This window comes from Tamandua tetradactyla, chromosome X (assembly GCF_023851605.1).
Source record: "Tamandua tetradactyla isolate mTamTet1 chromosome X, mTamTet1.pri, whole genome shotgun sequence".
NCBI classification, from domain to species: domain Eukaryota; kingdom Metazoa; phylum Chordata; class Mammalia; order Pilosa; family Myrmecophagidae; genus Tamandua; species Tamandua tetradactyla.
This window is the reverse complement of record NC_135353.1, coordinates 8025533-8043972: the sequence shown is the minus strand read 5'-3', so window position 1 is coordinate 8043972 and position 18440 is coordinate 8025533.

Here is an 18440-nt window from a genome sequence, read left to right as displayed (position 1 = left end):
TAGTATCTTAAAATCAGCGTCTTGGTGGAACATAGACTGCTCACTAATATTTGCTGTGCTGTTGGTGGTATGGCAAAGAGTGCTACCTGTTCACGAGAATCTATTTCTTTTTCTTCTCAGACACACAAGAAGGCTATATTTCCAGACCTCCCTTGCAATTCCAGGTGGGAACTGCACTCTTCTATGCTTTCCCCCTTTTACCTGATTGGGCTGAAGATTGGTTTCAAAGCACATGTTAAAGACAGAAGAACCTCCTTCAATCTGGGCCTCTGAATAACTGTGTAAATCATTCTGGATTGTTACATGAACAAGAAATAAACTCTATTGTGTTAAGCCATTAAATGTGCAAGTTTATTTATTACTGCAGCCTAGCATAACTAAATATAGTGAGGGATATAAGGAAGCTTGCTCAGCCTGGTGTTCTTAAGGACAAGTTATAAAAGTCATAAGGACCAGGCACCAATGCTAGTGGACACAACACAGACCAAATAAGCAGTGGCAAGATACCAGAGTGGGAGAGGTATCATGGATGCAAGATTAACTATTGCTGTGAATATAAGGGCAAGAACAAGATAGTCAACCACAAAAATCCTTGTATTAAGGAGGATGGGGGTCTCCCTGTGTATAAAATGCAGGAAAGAAATGGGGCAGAACAATCATGGTGAATCGCAGCTATAACCAACTGCTTATAAGAGAATTTAAAAGAAAAACTTCCCTTAGCTACTTCATACTTATGGGGTCTTCCAAGATGTTACGCCATCTAGACTTAAGATTTCATAATCAGACCTTCTGGAACACAGAGATGAATTGGACCAGGTTTCTGATAAGTGGGAAGGTAAAGGCCCAACCCACAAGAGTAGCACTCCTAGTCATTACCGTTCAGTCAGCTCAAGTTCTCCAAAGGATTGGACAAAGAGGCATCACTTGTATGTAGGAGTTGGGTTGGAGTTTCAGACATTTAACCCCTGTTTCTGGCTCCTCTCATTGAACAATCAGTCGCTGAATATCTACCAGACTCTGAACATTATACTAAGAAACAAAATGGGAAAAGGTAGCAACCCTTTGGCAATGCCTGAAGGGAATCTGAGACATGACCCCTCCTTCAGGTAGACCAAGGTCTCCTCTGGGCAATACCCTTACTCCACAGACCTGAGAGACTGTGAAAAAGCAGTAATCTGAGGTGCATTTATTGGGAAGCTGATGAAGATTAAGCTGAATACTCCTTATTTGCAGTTTCCCTTTCCAAGGCTCTGCACTTGATTTTGCATTTGTAATTTTGAATTCTTTTTCTCAGAGACCCCCAAATTACCCAAATTTCAGGGCCTATAAAATGTGAACCTTCCCCCCTAGAAGGCACATAGCTTGCTTAGAAATATCCTCCAGGGCTCATCGGGTGCTGGAGCAGTCACGGTTATATATTCAAATTAAAACGCAGAGAATCTGCAGGACCTTCCTCCTGAGACCAAGGTTTTTCATCTGGTAGCTTGACGTCCAGAAAACAGAAAGCAGGGCATCTCCATCTGCTGGCAGAGGACCAAAACTGCACCCCTTTGCCTTGGTTGCAGACATAGGGCTTTGTTTCCCTTTAAGTGAATAAATAAAATCAGTCAAGCAACATTACATGGAGTTGGCAAAAGAGGAGGAGGACTCACAGCGCTACCCCCAAAACAAAACTGCCATTTTCATTTGGGGGACACCCCTTTCCAATCTCTGTTCACAGACGCTCACATTTTTACCTAGATATAATGGTGGGCTAGATAGCCCTGCCTAGTGGAAAGCATTGTTTTTTTCACTGTTCATAAGCATTTTACATGATCCTACTTTTTCCTTATAACCTGCTCTTTCATTGCTGTCCCAAATGCCAAAAATGGACCACCTGTCAATACAAAACTTTGTCTTTCCAAGGGTCTACATAGAGGGAACTGGACAGACCAAATCCTATCTGTAGTCTGGTTTAGGAGAAGCAAGGTTGTATTGGACAGAGTGCTCTGTCCTGGAGCAAGAGCTCAACATATGCAGATTGGGCGAATAAATGTATGGGTAAGTGAGTTTGCTGGTCAGTGAATGGAGCAATGCAATCCCAAGGGGTGCTCCAATGTGTACAATCTCTGGAATGTTCCAGTTTTCCAGTCTATCCACACCTTCATCAACAATGATAATCATCATTCAGATCATTTTGATCTCAAGGTTTGTGATGTTCTGCTCTGGAATTTTTAAAAGTTCCAACTGCTTTAACAATTAACATACGCACTTGTAAGTAGAATCTAGGGAGGTATTTATAACAATTTTGCTCCGCACATTGAAAGGGCAGTCTACCTCAATCAATTACAAATCATGAACAATTGCTTTCAAATAATTATACCATGAAACTCAGAAATCACCAGCCCCTTTACCAGGAGCACCCATCATCAGTCCACGGGAGAAGCAAAAGTATGTACAGAGTGAAAGCATGTGGTCAAGAGTCAACTGACCTGAATTTTCTTCCTAGCCCTACCATGGATTTACTACATGGCACTGGGTAAGTCATATCCCCTCTCTGTTCCCTCACTAGACCTTAAAAATGAACCCATGCTGTCCTCCTGATATAAGGGAGAAGACAGGATGGGCCACATGACAGCTTGTTGCCAACCCAGGAAATATGGTGCAATCACAGTAACCATTCTGCAGGGAGGCAGCCAGTGGAGGCATGGCCTAGTCAAGAGGGTTGTGGCCCTGATGTCTGTCCACTTGGAGAGTACATGCTTTCTGCAATGGTCAAGTCTCACATGTCAACTTGGCCAGGTTATGGTGTCCAGTTGTTTGGTTAAGCAAGCACTGGCCTGTTTGTTACTGTGAGGTCATTTTGTGGACTTAAATTGTTAGCAATTGCATCTATGACTGATTGCATCTACAATCAACAAAGGAGTTGTCCTTAGCAATGAAAGGAGTTTTCTTATCCAATTATTTGGAGGTATTAAAGGAGGAACTGAGGATTTCAGCAGTCAGAAAGAAGAATTTCTATCTCTACTTCAGCCAGCCCACTTCTGCTGGGGAGTTCATCATCATCTTCATTAGAGTTTCCAACTTGTGGCCTGCCCTGTGGAATTCAGACTTGCTAATATCCATAGTATTGTGGGACAATTCCTATAGTAAATCTCTTAATGCTTACATACCTATATCTATGTAGTATCCATCTAATCTGTTGGTTCTGTTTTGCTGGAGAACCTTTACTAATATACCTTCATATCAGTAATGGGGGTGGGGGAAAATGCTGTCAAGGGCCATGTCTCAGCCCACTTCAATCACGCTAAGACTGAGTCACTAAATTTGAGTTACTGAGGTGGTACTATACCTTGACATCCTTTCTAAGACCCTGGCCAATCCAACCCAGCCCCTGGGGAGACCTCCACATACAAGGTGGGTATGGCATTTGCCTCCAAGGAGCTCACAGACTAGTGGAAGAGATGAGCACATGACATAGCTATGAATGTCCAAATAGAATGTGCTGAGTTTTTAAAGATAATTTAAAAATTAGAGAGAGATTAAGTTAGATAGGGCCAGGATGTAGGGAGAAATGATTCCAGCAATGGTCCTCAGGAAATGTCAGTTGTGCTGGGACTTTTAGGTGAATGGGGTTTTTACAGAAAGCAATAAGAAAGAGTACGGGGCAGGGTCTGGGGGATGAAGAGGATCTTGTCAGAAAGCTGGTATGAGCTAAGGTCTGGAAGCAGAAAAGCATGCAGTTTGCTTGTGCAACAGTGGCAAGCCTGGCTTGGCCAGAGCAAAGAATTTGCAGAAGGACCTCACCTGTCCATCGGCCAGCAATCCTGCTGGGTGTGAATCCACTATGGCTGGAAAAGGAAGTGATCAAAATGGGACCTGTTTGAGGCTTGACCCAAGAGCAGGGCCAGCTGTGGGCTATGGCTTTCTCTATCCTTAGGTTTTCTTTCTCCTGGTGTGCTCAGCCACTCTGAAGGTAGTCCCAGACTTGTGCCAAGACAGGGTGCACACTAAGATGTGGTAATCAAGGGTGTCTGTTTTTTGTTTGTGTGCGTTTGAAGAAGACATAAGTAAAATAATGAGGTTTCCCAAAAGAGGGCAAAATTGAATTGGTCGCCAAGGAAAATGATGCTCTCGACCATGGCTATTCGACTGCATAACAGCGGCCTGGGGTCTCCAGCAGCTCTTTGCTCAGTGCCCCTGCTGCCAGGCCTGATGCTTCCCATATGGTCAGCTCAGATGCACAACAGTTCTCAGTTTTCATTATTTGAGCAATATAATCATTATTGCTCTCGTTACCCCAAATCATATAAACACCCATTTAAGAGTAATGGAGGGATCATTTCTCTCTTTTATTTGATGAGCTAATCTTTCCAGTTGGCTCTTCTGGTGGGAGGGGTTGGCAGCAGGGAGCAGCCTGCCTCATCACTCTCTCTCCTTGCCTGCTCCTGAGTCATACATTCCACAAGTCCCACCCTGCAGGCCCTCAGTGCGTCTCAGGCAGCTGAGCCAGGCTCTGTGGTCTGACTTTCTGGGACAGCATCACCCAGATGTCATAACCTCTTCAGATCTGGCTGTTTGTGACTGGATCTGGAATGACATATGGGATTCACTCCACTTTCCAATTTTGAATGGTTGGTAGCGGCTGCTTGGTGTGCAGTGCTAAGAATTCTGAGGCAGCATTCGGACCCGCTATGGATGCACCTTCCTCAGACCACATATGATTTCAGAAAGTTTTGGCCAGGATGGGAGGCAGGGAGGGAAGGAATTGGGACCAGCCATTATGGGCTCAGTGACCAACCCCTCTTTTGTGTTCTACAGTATCCTTTGAGTATGACCACCCTCCACATCTCCCCATATAGAGCTCTATTATAAAACTGTTAACATCCTAGGGCACCTCACTGGGCCCATTCTTTGGTCCTGCTATTGATGAGTAGGTATCACATTCCTTTCCTTGGTATCCCAGAACTAGGACTAGGCCTGGCCAAACACAGGCTTTCAGGAAAGGGTTCCTTGAATGAGTAGATGACCAACCCTGGGGGCATCAGACTCCAAAACCAAAGGCCTTCCTCCTGTAGGCACGGCACAGCCTCCCCAAGGAATTTTGATCTGTTCCCTTACCAACCTATGGCAGATTTTCTCAAAGTGCCTAAAGCTCTGAAGCTTGCTCTCACTTCATTCCCCTACACCTAGGGAAAGACTCTGGCCCTGCTTCCACACAGTGGGGCCTGTGGCTCTGACAAGGCCAGAGACTCAGAGTCTCTGCTAAGAAGAGCCTGGCCCTGTGGAAACCATCAGGGATTCTCAAAGAAAGCACATTGGCTCTAGCTGCTCACAGAGCAGACTGTGGGTTTCCTCAAGCTCCATTCAAATAGAGTGATTGCATTGATGTGAGCATCTTATCACAGGCACAGTCCAAGGCATAGCCTTGAGAGAGAGGTTCTGGTTTCATCCCTGCATCCAGGATGTGCCTGATCTCACATTGCTACAGCTGCAAATACCTGCCACCCCCAAGAACCCCCAGGCAGTGATCGGAATGCCAACCAGTCCAACATGTTAGACCGACAAGCATGGCCCTGAACTGGCTTCCCTAGAAGACACCAGCAGCACATGTTCAGACCTGACCCTCAAAGGAAGCTCTGATTTTCAGGAATGGAAGGAATAGTAGAGATTATACCTACTGTGCTGAATTTGTAGTGTGAGGGAGAGGCAGGAGATAGGAGCATAGGGCTCTGGAATGTCCGACCCCTCACTTTACCCACAGCATTATACTTTGATATATTTTATCTGTTGGGATTCCACATGAAAGTCATTTTGAAAAGGAAATATTCCACTGCCTAAAATCAAGAGAAGGGAAGGGCTTTGCCCTCAGTCTCACAGCTAGCTCATGGCAAAGACCGGGCTAGAACCTATTCTTTTCAGGCACAAGTTAAAGGGTATGTTCCCAAGAGGTTCTGTGGAGGGGCAGAGGAATTAAGAAGGCAAATGAAGTCAGAAGCCAGAGGTCAGCATCAGCCATGTGGAAGAGCCCAAAGACTTTCTGAGTAAGGGGAGAGAGGGGATCTGGAAAGAGAGTCCCTCTGATACCCACTGTCCTGCCTCTCCCTGTTATCTCTGCCTCTGACTCTCTTGGTTGTTGGGGAGAAGATGAATAGAAATGTATTTCCTTGCAGGAAAGCATGTGAGCTGCAGTTATTGGAGCACAGTAGTGGCATATGCCATCCGCTCTCACTGCCCTCACCTCCATGTCCCATGCACTCACAAACGGTATAGCTGGATGGTCAGGAACATGAAACCAAGAACTTCCTCAAAGACATCATGCTGCTTAAAGTCCTTCCTCTTTGTCCAAGAATAAACCAGTCATCCTTTGATGGGCTAGCGGAACTTCTAACTCTCACCTTCTACAGTTTCATGGTTGTCCTCAGAATAATAGCAGTTGAATTTTTTGTTTCAATCTGATTACATACATGGAGAACCCAAGGCTCAGAGAAAAGAGGCTTACCCAAGTTCACACAGTGAGTTGCAGACAGAACTGGAGCTCAATCCTCATTTTCCAGCATCTTAATGAACTTCCAATTCATGGGGATGACAAAGCCTAGTGTCCTTTTTGCCACCCCACCTGCCTTCCAGGATGCCAGCTTATTGATCTTGCTGGCTCTAGTACACCTGAGCCCAGGAGATTGTCAACAGGGGCTTTCTAGAGATACTGTCTTGCTCCAAAGATGGGACTCCTGAAGGTCGTGTTGGAGTGGGGGTGGGGTGCATCTCTGATGTTGTATGGAAGTATGGACTTTGCACCCGCTCTGTTAGTTGTCACTTCCTACTCTTTGGCAGCCTGCCCTTGAAAATGTGCTACCCCACATCTCAGTGCTGCTTTGGCTTTGTGTTAAGCCAGTCAGGATATACATACTGAGCATATCCTACTGTGTAGAAGCCTTAAAGATACTTCCAGATGAAGTCCATGAGTACCAATGGATGGTCCTTGTTACAAGTATTCCAGCTACTGGGGTGTTTGGGGTAGACTGGTTTGCCTTTTTCTCCTTCCCAGTTGGATTCTGAACATATGGCAAGGTAGCTGAGTTTGGAATCTTAGAAGGTGTGTGAGGAAGGGCCCAGAGATGGCAGGTTCTGGGAACCTGAACTAGAGCTGAGTACCAGCAGCTGCTTGCTCAGCAAAACAAAGGGTGCTCAGGTATTTGACTCTCACTAATTGTCCCCAAAGATGGTATGTTTCGGTAAGCACATCCTTTTTCAGGGATGTGCTTGTCACTTAGGTGCCATGATTCTTGTCACTTAGCCATTTGGCTAAAAGGCAACGCTTGTAAATGCCAAGACCTGGGACACACAATCGTCTGGGGACAATTGCATTTGTCACCTTTCTTACAGGCAACTATTATTAAAGGCTTTAGAATAGACTTAGAGTAACTATTTTACCATTAACATACAGATGGCTTTTAAGTTGTCCTGGAATAAAAGAAATTGTGAGGTTGTTCGAATGTGTGAGGTCAAGCACCTAAGTGAGTGGCTGTCCCACTTTTTAAAGTATCAAACAATTTGCATGTGAGAGATTTCATGCAATGAGATGAATTGAAAAATGAAGGTGGGAATAATGTTTATATTACCTTTCTAAGCCACAAAATGTACTAGAGAACTGAAATACTACATGAGCAAAATGCATTTTTATATGCTACCCATTTATACTGGCTTTTAAATAATACCTCTCCTAGACCCATTACCAGAAATTCCTAAGGGTCATCCTCATTTTAAGGTCTAACCAGAAAATGGAATTGACATCCAATTCATAGGCATTCTTATTAACGTGAGTTGAGCTCTGTGGCAGGTCCCACACTTGTGCTTTATCTCCTGTGCTCTTGGCAACAAGCCATTTTACAGGTGAGACAAGAAGAGGCCCAGAGATGTGAAGCAATGTGCCCTAGGTCACACAGCTATGTAGTAGTAATAGAGCTGGGATTTGAACCGAGATCTGTGCCGTTTTTTTCTGTTTCTGTCCAATAATCAGCCAATAGTAGCCATGTGTTGTTCTACATAGGTGATCCTGCAGAATCATTCATTCAGGGCTTTTTCCCCTTTGAGGACGAGGCATCAGTCTTCATAGGCATATAAATTGTGAAATGCCTCTTGCATATCATCTCATAGCTCATTTCATTGACAAATGAGCCCAACATTTCCATCCAATGAGACTGTAGGGTGGGAATATTCATTTGTGAAAGTGAATCTGCATTATCTTCCAAAAGGGGGTAACATGCCTGCTGCTAACCTTATCCTCTTTGAATCCTGTTTGGATTCTTGCCTTGTGGTGTCTCATATCTGGGCATGAACAATATGTATTTATTGAATGAATAAATAAATGAGAGAATGAATAAATGAACGAACGAGGAGGTTACTGGATTCTCCCCTTGCTTTTTATTCTTTGAATTAACCTTCCAGGGTGCTCTCATTCTTACCAGCTCATGACCAACAGACTGGGCTTGCCCAACAAAGAGCTGGGACGAAAGGGTACCTAACATTAGAAAGAAGCAAGGAAGATTCCAGAAACTTTGCAATAAGACAAGCTGAGTTGTCCTATTTTAATCTAGGCACAAGGTTCACTATTGAGGCCTTTTCCATTGCTCTCAGAGTTGGTGGTTTTTGAGACGTCTAATTGTGCAGTCTTTTCTCGAGATGTTAAAAAAAATCACATAAAAATTCCCCCAGCCTACACACAGCTAAGAAACCTCAAAACAATCATTATGGGAGATGGAGGGAGGCACTGCGGGGCGGGGGAGAGGGAGCACTCTGACTGTGAGCTGGATGGGACCTAAATGGGATGAACGAGTTTTAGGAATGAACCAAAGTGTGTGTTTCAGAAGCATGTGGGGCCCCCAGGCCCAAGACCCTTTTCTGAAACAGACATGGGTGGAACAAATTTGCTGTTTTGATGATTTCACTCATTACAACTTGGGCAACATGGGCGAGACAACATGTTCTCCTGGCATAAGTGCCGATCTTGGGTTCACTTCTCTCCCTGTGGGCAGGAAACATTTCCGGAAGAAATGGAAAACATCTGGGGAAAAACACAACCCAGCGGTGAACATCAGATGCCATCAGTCAGATTTGCTCCTGAGATACATTTCCCGAGGATGAACAGTGCATCCTTAATACAATTAGATGACAATACCGCAAGCCAGCCAAGGGGTAAAAAGGCTTAGACAGGTATTTCCCTAAGTTCCAAGTGGCTTTGTGTGTACCAGTTTAACTTTCCACCAAGATTTTAGGAGTGTGACATTGGAGCCTATGAATTTAGATAGCTCATTGGTTGTGGGACACTAACCACGCACCAGTATCAAGTATGTTTTTAGATTCCTCAAATATGAGGAGAATTCAGGTAGAGTATCATATGTTGCCGCCTACCTGGACACAGCCCTGAATTTCTATTACAGTTTTTCCATATTTCAGACTTCATTAATTTGGGTAAAATTATGGTTGGCTTTGCTTTTTTATTTTAAGGCTGTGTGTGACAAAAAATTATGCTTTCAATTTGTAAAATCAAATACCTACGTAGAACCTGTCACAGCCAGCAGGAGCTGCAGACAGTCACGCTGATGGGGTTAATTGCCATTTTAAAATAATTCCCTACCTCCAGATTGATTCTTCTGTTATTTCTTTTTGTCTTTACACAACATTACTGTGTCTCCCTCTAATTATTCAATGCTAAGTTCATACTTCTGAAGCAGGAGACTGGAGTCAGAGGAAATGGTGTTTGATTTGTTACCATGGAAACATCTTGCTGTAGATGGACTCTAATCCCATGACAACTCTCTCTCTTAAGAACCATTTTTTTTCCTGACATAATAAAAATCTGATCAAGGTCAGATTTAATAACCATCTCAATTCCCTGCCTTTCCTCTATATTTGGTGTCAGAGTGTCATTTCTGACAAAGAGATGTGTAAAAGAACTTTTGCTTGCTCTCTGTATAAAATTATTGTTTATGTTTTTAACTGCACAAACCTGGCTCTGTGTCATATTAATTTCCAGCCATACCTTTTGTCACTGCATAATTTCTACATAAAAGAAAGTTACTTATAATTGTTTGTGCTGCGTTGGCAGATGTTAACATTTTGTGGTGCATTGTTCTTGCTAATACATACATTAGGGCTATCAACAAAGTTTATCATTTGCCAACAAATGGTGTTTACGGTATTAACAAATGCCATGAGCATTTATCTTTCAGTTTGCACTGTAATAATTTTCTCGACTGATTATCATGCAAGTGTGTGGTTCAGTGAGACAGGGGCTGTGCAATGCCGCACTGAAATGAAATGCTTCATATTATTAGAAAGAGGTAAATGGAAAATTGCTGCTTAAGCAAGGCCCTTCCTCTCTCTGGGTTTTGGCAGCCTCATCTGTACAATGAGGGGTGAAACTGCACAGCCTCTGAGGAAGAATCCTGCTCTGGCAGACCCCAGTTCACATTAGCCTTGCTGTGGTGCAGAGAGGGCAGGGGCTCCTGGGCTCCTGCCTGGCCCTTCCTCTAGAGGATACCACTGAATCTTGAGCCTGTAATTGATTTTCTTACTTGGCCAATCTCAGATGATTTTAATTTGCTCCATTGGAGCCTCACACTCAGCCTATGAAGTGGAAAGGTGGCGACCTTTAGCCCCAGCTTATAGGTGAAGAACCTGAGACTCAGAGAGGGTAGGTCACCTGCTCAGCACCACACAGCTTCTATTTAGCAGAACTAGGTCTCAGATCTCCACTCTTCCATACTGCCAATGGAGTCAGATCAGTGAAACATTGCCAAGGTGAACATATAACCCCCACCTCATTCATATTCAGGATTTTGAATCTCAGCTCCACCTCTTATCACTTATGAATCCTGGGGGAAATTACGTAACCTCCCTGTACCTTGGTTCCCTCATCTGTAAGAAGGGGAAGTTGGAAGCACTACTTCACTAACTTGTAGAATGGCCAAAAGGAGATTATACATGGAAAGTGCAGAACCCAGCACCCATAGCATCACTATCTTCCCCACTACAACCACCAGGAAGCAGGATCCTCCCCGTTGCATGCTCTCTGGTGGCTGCCTGGCTGCAATAACAGGAGATCCATGGGCTTTCTCTTCATCCAGGCTTTGGCATACCCATCATTCCCAATGACTACAAATCTTACAGAAAAACACCAAACATAAAATAAACCAGATGTCTATGTGCTTAAATCATTCCATTCCTTGACAGTCATTCTGTAAACAAGGTTCTGATCTCCCTTTAGACATAAAGGCCCCATGATTTATGTGACAAATGTAGCAGATGCAAATATTTTTCTTGCCTACTTTTCTGCTTTCCTTCTAGCAGTCATCAGAGCTTGTTACACAGAATTCTGTGGAAGTGGCATTCTCGAGAATAAGAATCATAATCCAGCCCAGGTTGTGTAAGAGCTCATTCGTTTGAACACGGGAATTTTTTTTTAACTTTTTTTTTTTGTATAGTATAACATATATACAAAGCAAAGAAATAAAAAAGCAATACTTTCCAAAGCACTCTTCAACAAGTAGTTACAGGACAGAACCCAGAGTTTGTCATGGGCTACCGCACAATACTCTCAGATTTTTTTTCCTTCCAGCTGCTCCAGCATATGGGAGGCTAGAGGGCTTAAATATTTTTTTATCATCACAATCAATTTTTTTCCTTCTTTTTTTGTGAAACATGACATATACAAAAACGCTATAAATTTCAAAGCACAGCACCACAATTGGCTGTAGAATATATTTCAGAGTTTGACATGGATTACAATTTCACAATTTCAGGTTTTTACTTCTAGCTGCTCTAAAATCCTGGAGATTAAAAGATAGCAATTTAATTATTCAGCATTCATATTCATCTGTTAAATCCTATCCTCTCTGTATAACTCCACCATCACCTCTGATCTTTCCATCCCTCTCTTTAGGGGTGTTTGGGCTATGGCTATTCTAAATTTTTGATATTGGAAGGGTCTGTCACTAATATGGGGTAGGGAGATGGAACTATCTGATGTTCTGCAGAGGCTGGGCCCTCTAGGTTTCAGGACTTACCCGGACCAGGGACCCATTTGGAGGTTGTAGGTTTCTGGAAAGTTACTCTAGCGCCTGGAACCCTTATGGAATCTTATATATTGCCCTAGGTGTTCTTTAGGATTGGCTGGAATGGTCCTGGTTGGGGGTTGGCAGGTTATGATAGGTAGCAAGGTCTACCTGAAGCTTGTGTAATAGCAACTCCCAGAGTAGCCTCTCAACTCTATTTGAACTCTCCTGCCACTGATACTTTATTAATTACATTTCTTTTTCCCCTTTTGGTCAAGATGGAATTGTTAATCCCACGGTGCCAGGTCTGTATTCATCCCTGGGAGTCATCTCCCACGTCACCAGAGAGACTTTCACTGAACAGGGGGATTTTTTCCAGATGATTTCACTTATTCAGCAAATTCACAAGTGTCCAAATGTTCTGGCCTAGTGTAAAACTTGGAGTGGTGCAGAGGAGAGAGACACAACTATTCATTGCTTAGATGGCATGGTGGTTTAAAGCTGTATGCAACCCAGGCAGGCATATTCTTCAATCTAATCCATTCCTGTGAATGTGGATCCATTGTAAGTAGGACTTTTGATGAGTTTACTTCAATTAAGGTGTGACCCATCTCAATTACGATGGGTCTTAATCTTCTTACTTTTAGAAACAGAATGAAGAGACAGAGAGAGAGAACCACAGAAGCAAAAAGCTGAAAGCAATGAAACCCAGAAGAGAATGGAAAGACGAGCACATGCTGTCATTTGCCTAGCCAGGTGGCAGAGAAACCAAGAATCACCAACAGCTAATCTTCAGGAAAAAAGCCTCACCTTGATGATCCTTTTATTTGGACATTCACATGGTCTCAGACTGTAAGCTACTACATTCTCATTGTTTAAGCCAAGACATTTCATAGTATCTGTTGAGCAGCCTAGGAAACTAAAACAGACGGGCGTGGATTCATCTCCCTGCCTCCCAGCAAGGGAAACTCTGGTCTTGAGTACTTTGGATTGCTCTCATACTAGTTCTTGTTTCAGGTTGCCAAATGCCTAAGGATTCAGGAGTCACCAGTTTTGCCTCTGCAGCTTCTATGACTAGCTCACACATGTCGTTCCCTCTCTTCTCCCACTCCCCAATATACCCATCTCAAAATGAATGGATGGCGGGCCGCGGTGGCTCAGCGGGCAAAGTGCTTGCCTGCTATGCCGGAGGACCTCGGTTCGATTCCCGGCCCCAGCCCATGTAACAAAAACGGAGAAACAGAATACAATAAAACAAGAAAATGTTTAAAGATGTTTCCCTTTCTTCCTTCCTTCCTTCCTTCTATCCTTCCTTCCTTCTCTCTGTCTTTCCTTTAAAAAAAAAAAAAAAAAAAATGAATGGATTGGTCTAGATGGCTTTTATTGACTCCTCCTGCATTACCAGTGTGGAAGTGGATCATGCTCCTGTGCTCCCCCTGCTGGACCAAAGCATGTCTAGTGAGACTGTGATTAATTGCTCTAGGGGCTCCAAGCTCAAGAAGAAGAAAATACTGGGTCACACTTGGTCACTGCTCCTGTCAGAATCACTCTTTTCATTTAAAAGGAACCAATGAAGAAAAGCATTAACCACTTTACAGACATATGGCTGGAGTTTTGCTCTCTGAATGTTAGAGGAGAGAATACGCTGAAATGCAGACAAGGTATTAAGAGGCTTGTACTCTCATCAATGGTCATAATAATACCTTCCACTCTGGAGTAAGTTGAAATGATTGTGCGAAAGGCATGATGTAAGACCCAAAGAGTAACACCATAATGAAGGGGTCAAGTGAGGAGCCCAGAGTTCTATTTTTCTTCTGACCCTCGAATAATTCTCCCTCACTAGATTTATTGATTATCTAGTGGCAAGTCTAAATATACAAAATACTTTAAATGTCATCCTACTTACCTAATACCCTCCAAGTTAGTCACCTCTTCATTTCCTCTGACACTGTCATACTGCAAACCCTTATCATTTCTCTCTTCTACCTTAGGCCAGCCTCCTAGCTGGGTTCTGTGCTCTCAGTCACTCTCCTGCCAGCCCTACCTCCAGAGAGATCTTGCTGGAATGCAAATCCCTCCAAAAGAAGATGCAAAGATGATCATATCTATGCCTTATTTGAAATTTATCAGCAACTCTCCACTGTTTTCTGAATAAATCCTAAACACTTAAAGTAGGGCCCAATAGGCCTCCCTAATCTGACTCACCTCCCTTTTTTCCTATACACCAAGTCATGTTACCTTCTGTCCTAGTTCTCTATGCTGCCATAACACAAGTATCACAAATTGGGGGTGGGGGTGGGGCTTCATCAGAATTTCAACAGAAATTTATTCTCTCACAGTTCAGGAGGCTAGAAGCTTGAAATTCAAAGTGTCATCAGGATTGCTTTCTTCCAGAAGCTCTGAGGGAGAATCTGTCCCATGCCTCTCTCCTGGCTTGTGGTGGTTGCTGGCAATCCTTGGTATTCTTTGGCTTGTAGACGTGTCACACCAATCTCTGCCTCCACAGTCGGAAGGTATTCTCCTTCTGTCTGTGTCCAAATTTTCCTCTTCCTATAAGGATGGTAATCATTGGATTAGGGCTCCTCCTACTCCATTACAACTTCATCTTAACTTCATTGTCTCCGTAAAGACCCAGTGTGGTCTGGAGCTCTATGTACCCCAGAAAAACATGCTTTTAAAACTTAACTCATTCCTGTCGTGTGAACACATTGTGTGGTTTGGAGTTCTGTGTACTCCAGAAAAACATGTTCTTAAACTTACCTCATTCCTGTGATGTGAACGCATTGTAAATAGGACCTCTCAGTGATGTTACTTCAGTTAAGGTGTGGCCCACCCCAATCAGAATGGGTCCTACCCTATTACTGTAGTCATTTCCAGGTGAAATTAAATTCAGACAGAGAGAGAGAACGCCACAGAAGGAACAGCCAGAAGCTGATCATCAATGGAAGCCGGAAGAGAGAGACCAGGAGATGCTGCCACGTGCCTTGCTATGTGACAAATTAAGGATGGGGAATTGCCAGCAGCATGCCCCAGAACGCCACAGTCTTTGGGAAGAAAGCTTTGCCTTGATGACACCTTGATTTGAACTTTTTCCCAGCCTCAAACCATGAGAGAATAAATTCCCAGCCCCTATCATGGTATTTATTTGAGCAGCCTTGGAAACTAAAACAGAACCTATTTCTAATTAAGTTCACATTCACACGTACTGGGAGTTAAGACTTCAACACATCTTTTCAGGGGAAACAATTTAACCCACAACACTCTCGGATTCATTCATCAATTCATTAATTCTTTTCCTCTGCTTTCCTTCCCCCACCTCCTTCAAAAGAGAAGGACCACTGCCACTAATTGAATACCATCTGTATAGATTGTCTGCAAAAATGGCCACCAATGGTTCCCATTCCTGTATACACATACCACTCTTCTGCCAGCTCCTGTAATTTGCTTTGGTCAGCAGAATGTGGCAGAAATGACATTTTATGACTTCCAAGCTTAGGTATTAAGAGGCCTTGAACGCTTCTCTACTGGCCCTTAGAATGCTCTCACCACCATGTAAGGAAGTTCAGTCTAGACTAAAGAAAAATGAGAGAAGATATGAACAGAGAGGCCCTGAGCCCACATAGAGCCAGAGGACCTCTCATCACCAGCATCCCAGCTGGGCTCAGCCCCAGGTGACCCACAAGCTAAATGTATCCACATGAGGGAGCCTGAGCAAGTTTGGCAAAAGAATTAGCCAGCTAACCCACAGAATCATGAGAAGTAATATATCGTTGTTGCATTAAGTCTCTAAGTTTTGGAGTACTTTGTTACCCAGCAATAGATAACTAAAATATCACCCAATGCCTAGTACTTTTCCAGTTTAAAATTGTGCTTTGGATTCTGCCTTTGAAAAGCACACAGCCAATTACCGCTCCTCACTCACCTATATAGAGCAATTAGTGGAGAAGAGGGACAATCTCCAATTTGAGGCTGTGTAGTGTGGGAGAGAGGGCAAAAACCAGGTTTGTATTCCAGTTGGTTGTGTGACCCTCAGAAATTCATTTCCTACTCTGAGCTTCAGTTTGCTTCTGGGAGCCTGTAGGGGTTGTACCTGAGTTCCGAGGTACCGGGCAGCCCCACATCCACTCTGAGGGTGAAACACTCTTGGTAGATTATCAAAGGGTTGTGGAAGTCAGAGAAGCAGGACAATGACATAGAAAGAGCTCTTGAGAAAGAATCAAAAAATGCTCAGCCCATGACAAAATATTTAAAAAGCATGGACCTCAGTGCCAGGCACTGTGCCCAGGGTAGGCACCAGGGACACATCATTGAGTACTCTTGGACCCTCTCATATGTTAGGAATGAAGAGGGCTGTAATCCAAGCTGGGAGGGAGCTGCAGAGAACAGAAGTCATACAAGTTCTGCAAAAACTTATACCACCTGTGTGACCTTGAGCAAGGCAAATAGGATCACTGGGACTCAGGCTCCCAGACTGTCCAACGGACATGAAAAGGATAACCCTGCCCACCACACAGGGCTGTGGCCAAACTCAAGTGAAGCTATGGAGCCTGAGTAAAGGGCTCCAACCATAGTGAAATGCTGCATCCAGTTCAGGAGGTATCCCTGGTGGTTCAGCAACATCTGAGTAGGCTTTCCAGAGAAGGTGTGAAGTGGCCTGAAAGTTTGGGGAGGTTTTCATGAGGTAGGAGGGAAACACAAGGAAGCTTCCCTGGATCATAAATTCCTGAGGGTCACATGTGCCAAAGAGAGATAATCTTCTCTGATAATCATCCCAGCTGTGGCTGTCTCAAAGGCCAAGACAAAAAGGGCCTTTTTCCCATCACTGCAGAGACAACAGCAGGCCACCACATTCCTGGTGCGGCAAAGAAAATCCACAACCTAACAGGTTTGTCAGATATTAAATTGGTATTGATGGTCTGGTGTCCAAAGCCATCACTTTTGTCTCTCACTGCTCCTGCTTCTTTACATTCCGGTCTCACTACTTTGTAAGAAAATAAGTCAAATTATTCATGGTAAGAGCTAAGAGCTGAAAGGAAAGTTGCCACAGGCAAATTAGAGCAACTGCAGTCAGAAACCACCTGCAGATTGGTTTGGGCAAACATTGGGGAATGTCTTACAATGTCCCAATGAGTACTGGGAAATGCCCCAAGAACACGAAGAGAACAGAAGAGGCAGAAGCTCCCTTCCATTTAAAAGAAAATCCCGTGACCAAAAACCCTACTACGTTTGATGACCAGATTTCAGCTCTTCATTCCCAACTGGTGAGCTCACCTATTCTCTTCAGGGAAGGCATATTGGACTAAAAGTCAGGAGATCCCGGGGGAAGTCCCTGGTATGTTTCGTACAAGATGAGTGACCTTGGGCAGAGGCTTTGATCTCTTTGATTCTGTTTCCACATCTGTGAGATGGGGTGGGTCTCCACCTACCTCCTAATATTGTGCAAGGGAAGGGAAGGCAATGTAATTTGAAGGCTGTGAAGTGCTAGACAAATGAAAGCAATTTTCATTATTAAATCAAGTCTTGGAATTTACACATTCACTGCCAGCTCTCAAGGTTGAAAATAGAGCTCAAAGGTCAAGTGCAATTCATTAAAACCTAATTAAAAGACAAATTGTCTTTCATTTGAACATGTGATACAGAATCCAGCTGCTTAAGAAATACGGATGATTTATTTTAAACTCTTTGTTTCAATTCAAAGTTTCCAGGATCAGTTAAACAGCTACTCTGTGCAGAACCACCGAGGGGGACAGAGCACAGCAGAGGGCACTGTGCCCACCATCGCAGAGCTCTCCATGAAATATGGAAGAGAATCAAAGCCACCAATAAACAGGAGACAGAGCGCGCCTACAGACCCAGTGCCCTAAGCTGGGGTTTCCATGGAGGCAGCAATCTCATTTAATTGGGAAGCAACCAGGACATTTCTCAAAGAAAAGCTTGAAGGACCAGAGGGAAATATTTGGGTTTGGCAGAGACAGGATGCAAGGAAATGGACAGCAGAGAGAAGCAAAGTGGCAGAGGGACAAGAACGTTCAGAAAGCCCTAGGGTCTGGCCTGGCTGTGGCAAAGGGACCCCAGAATGGTCTGGTGAAATTAGGATGCCCCTGGAAACCACAAAAGATCAGAGCTTGGCCTGTAGACAGTCACAGGGTTTGTCAAAAATGACTCCAAATGCTTTGGTTTCCTTCTTCTGACTTCCATGACTCCAAAGCCTTTCTGTTCATCTGTGCTGTACCAATGCAGCACAATACATACTCACTCTGGGTCCAGACTGTATTAACCTGACCTTTTCCCTCAGTTAGTCAGTCTTTCTTTCCATTATCGTTTATTGAGCACTTGGATGGCTTTTTGCTGTGTCAGTTTGGCTGACTCATCTACAGTTCCAGTTATTCAAACAATAATCTAAGC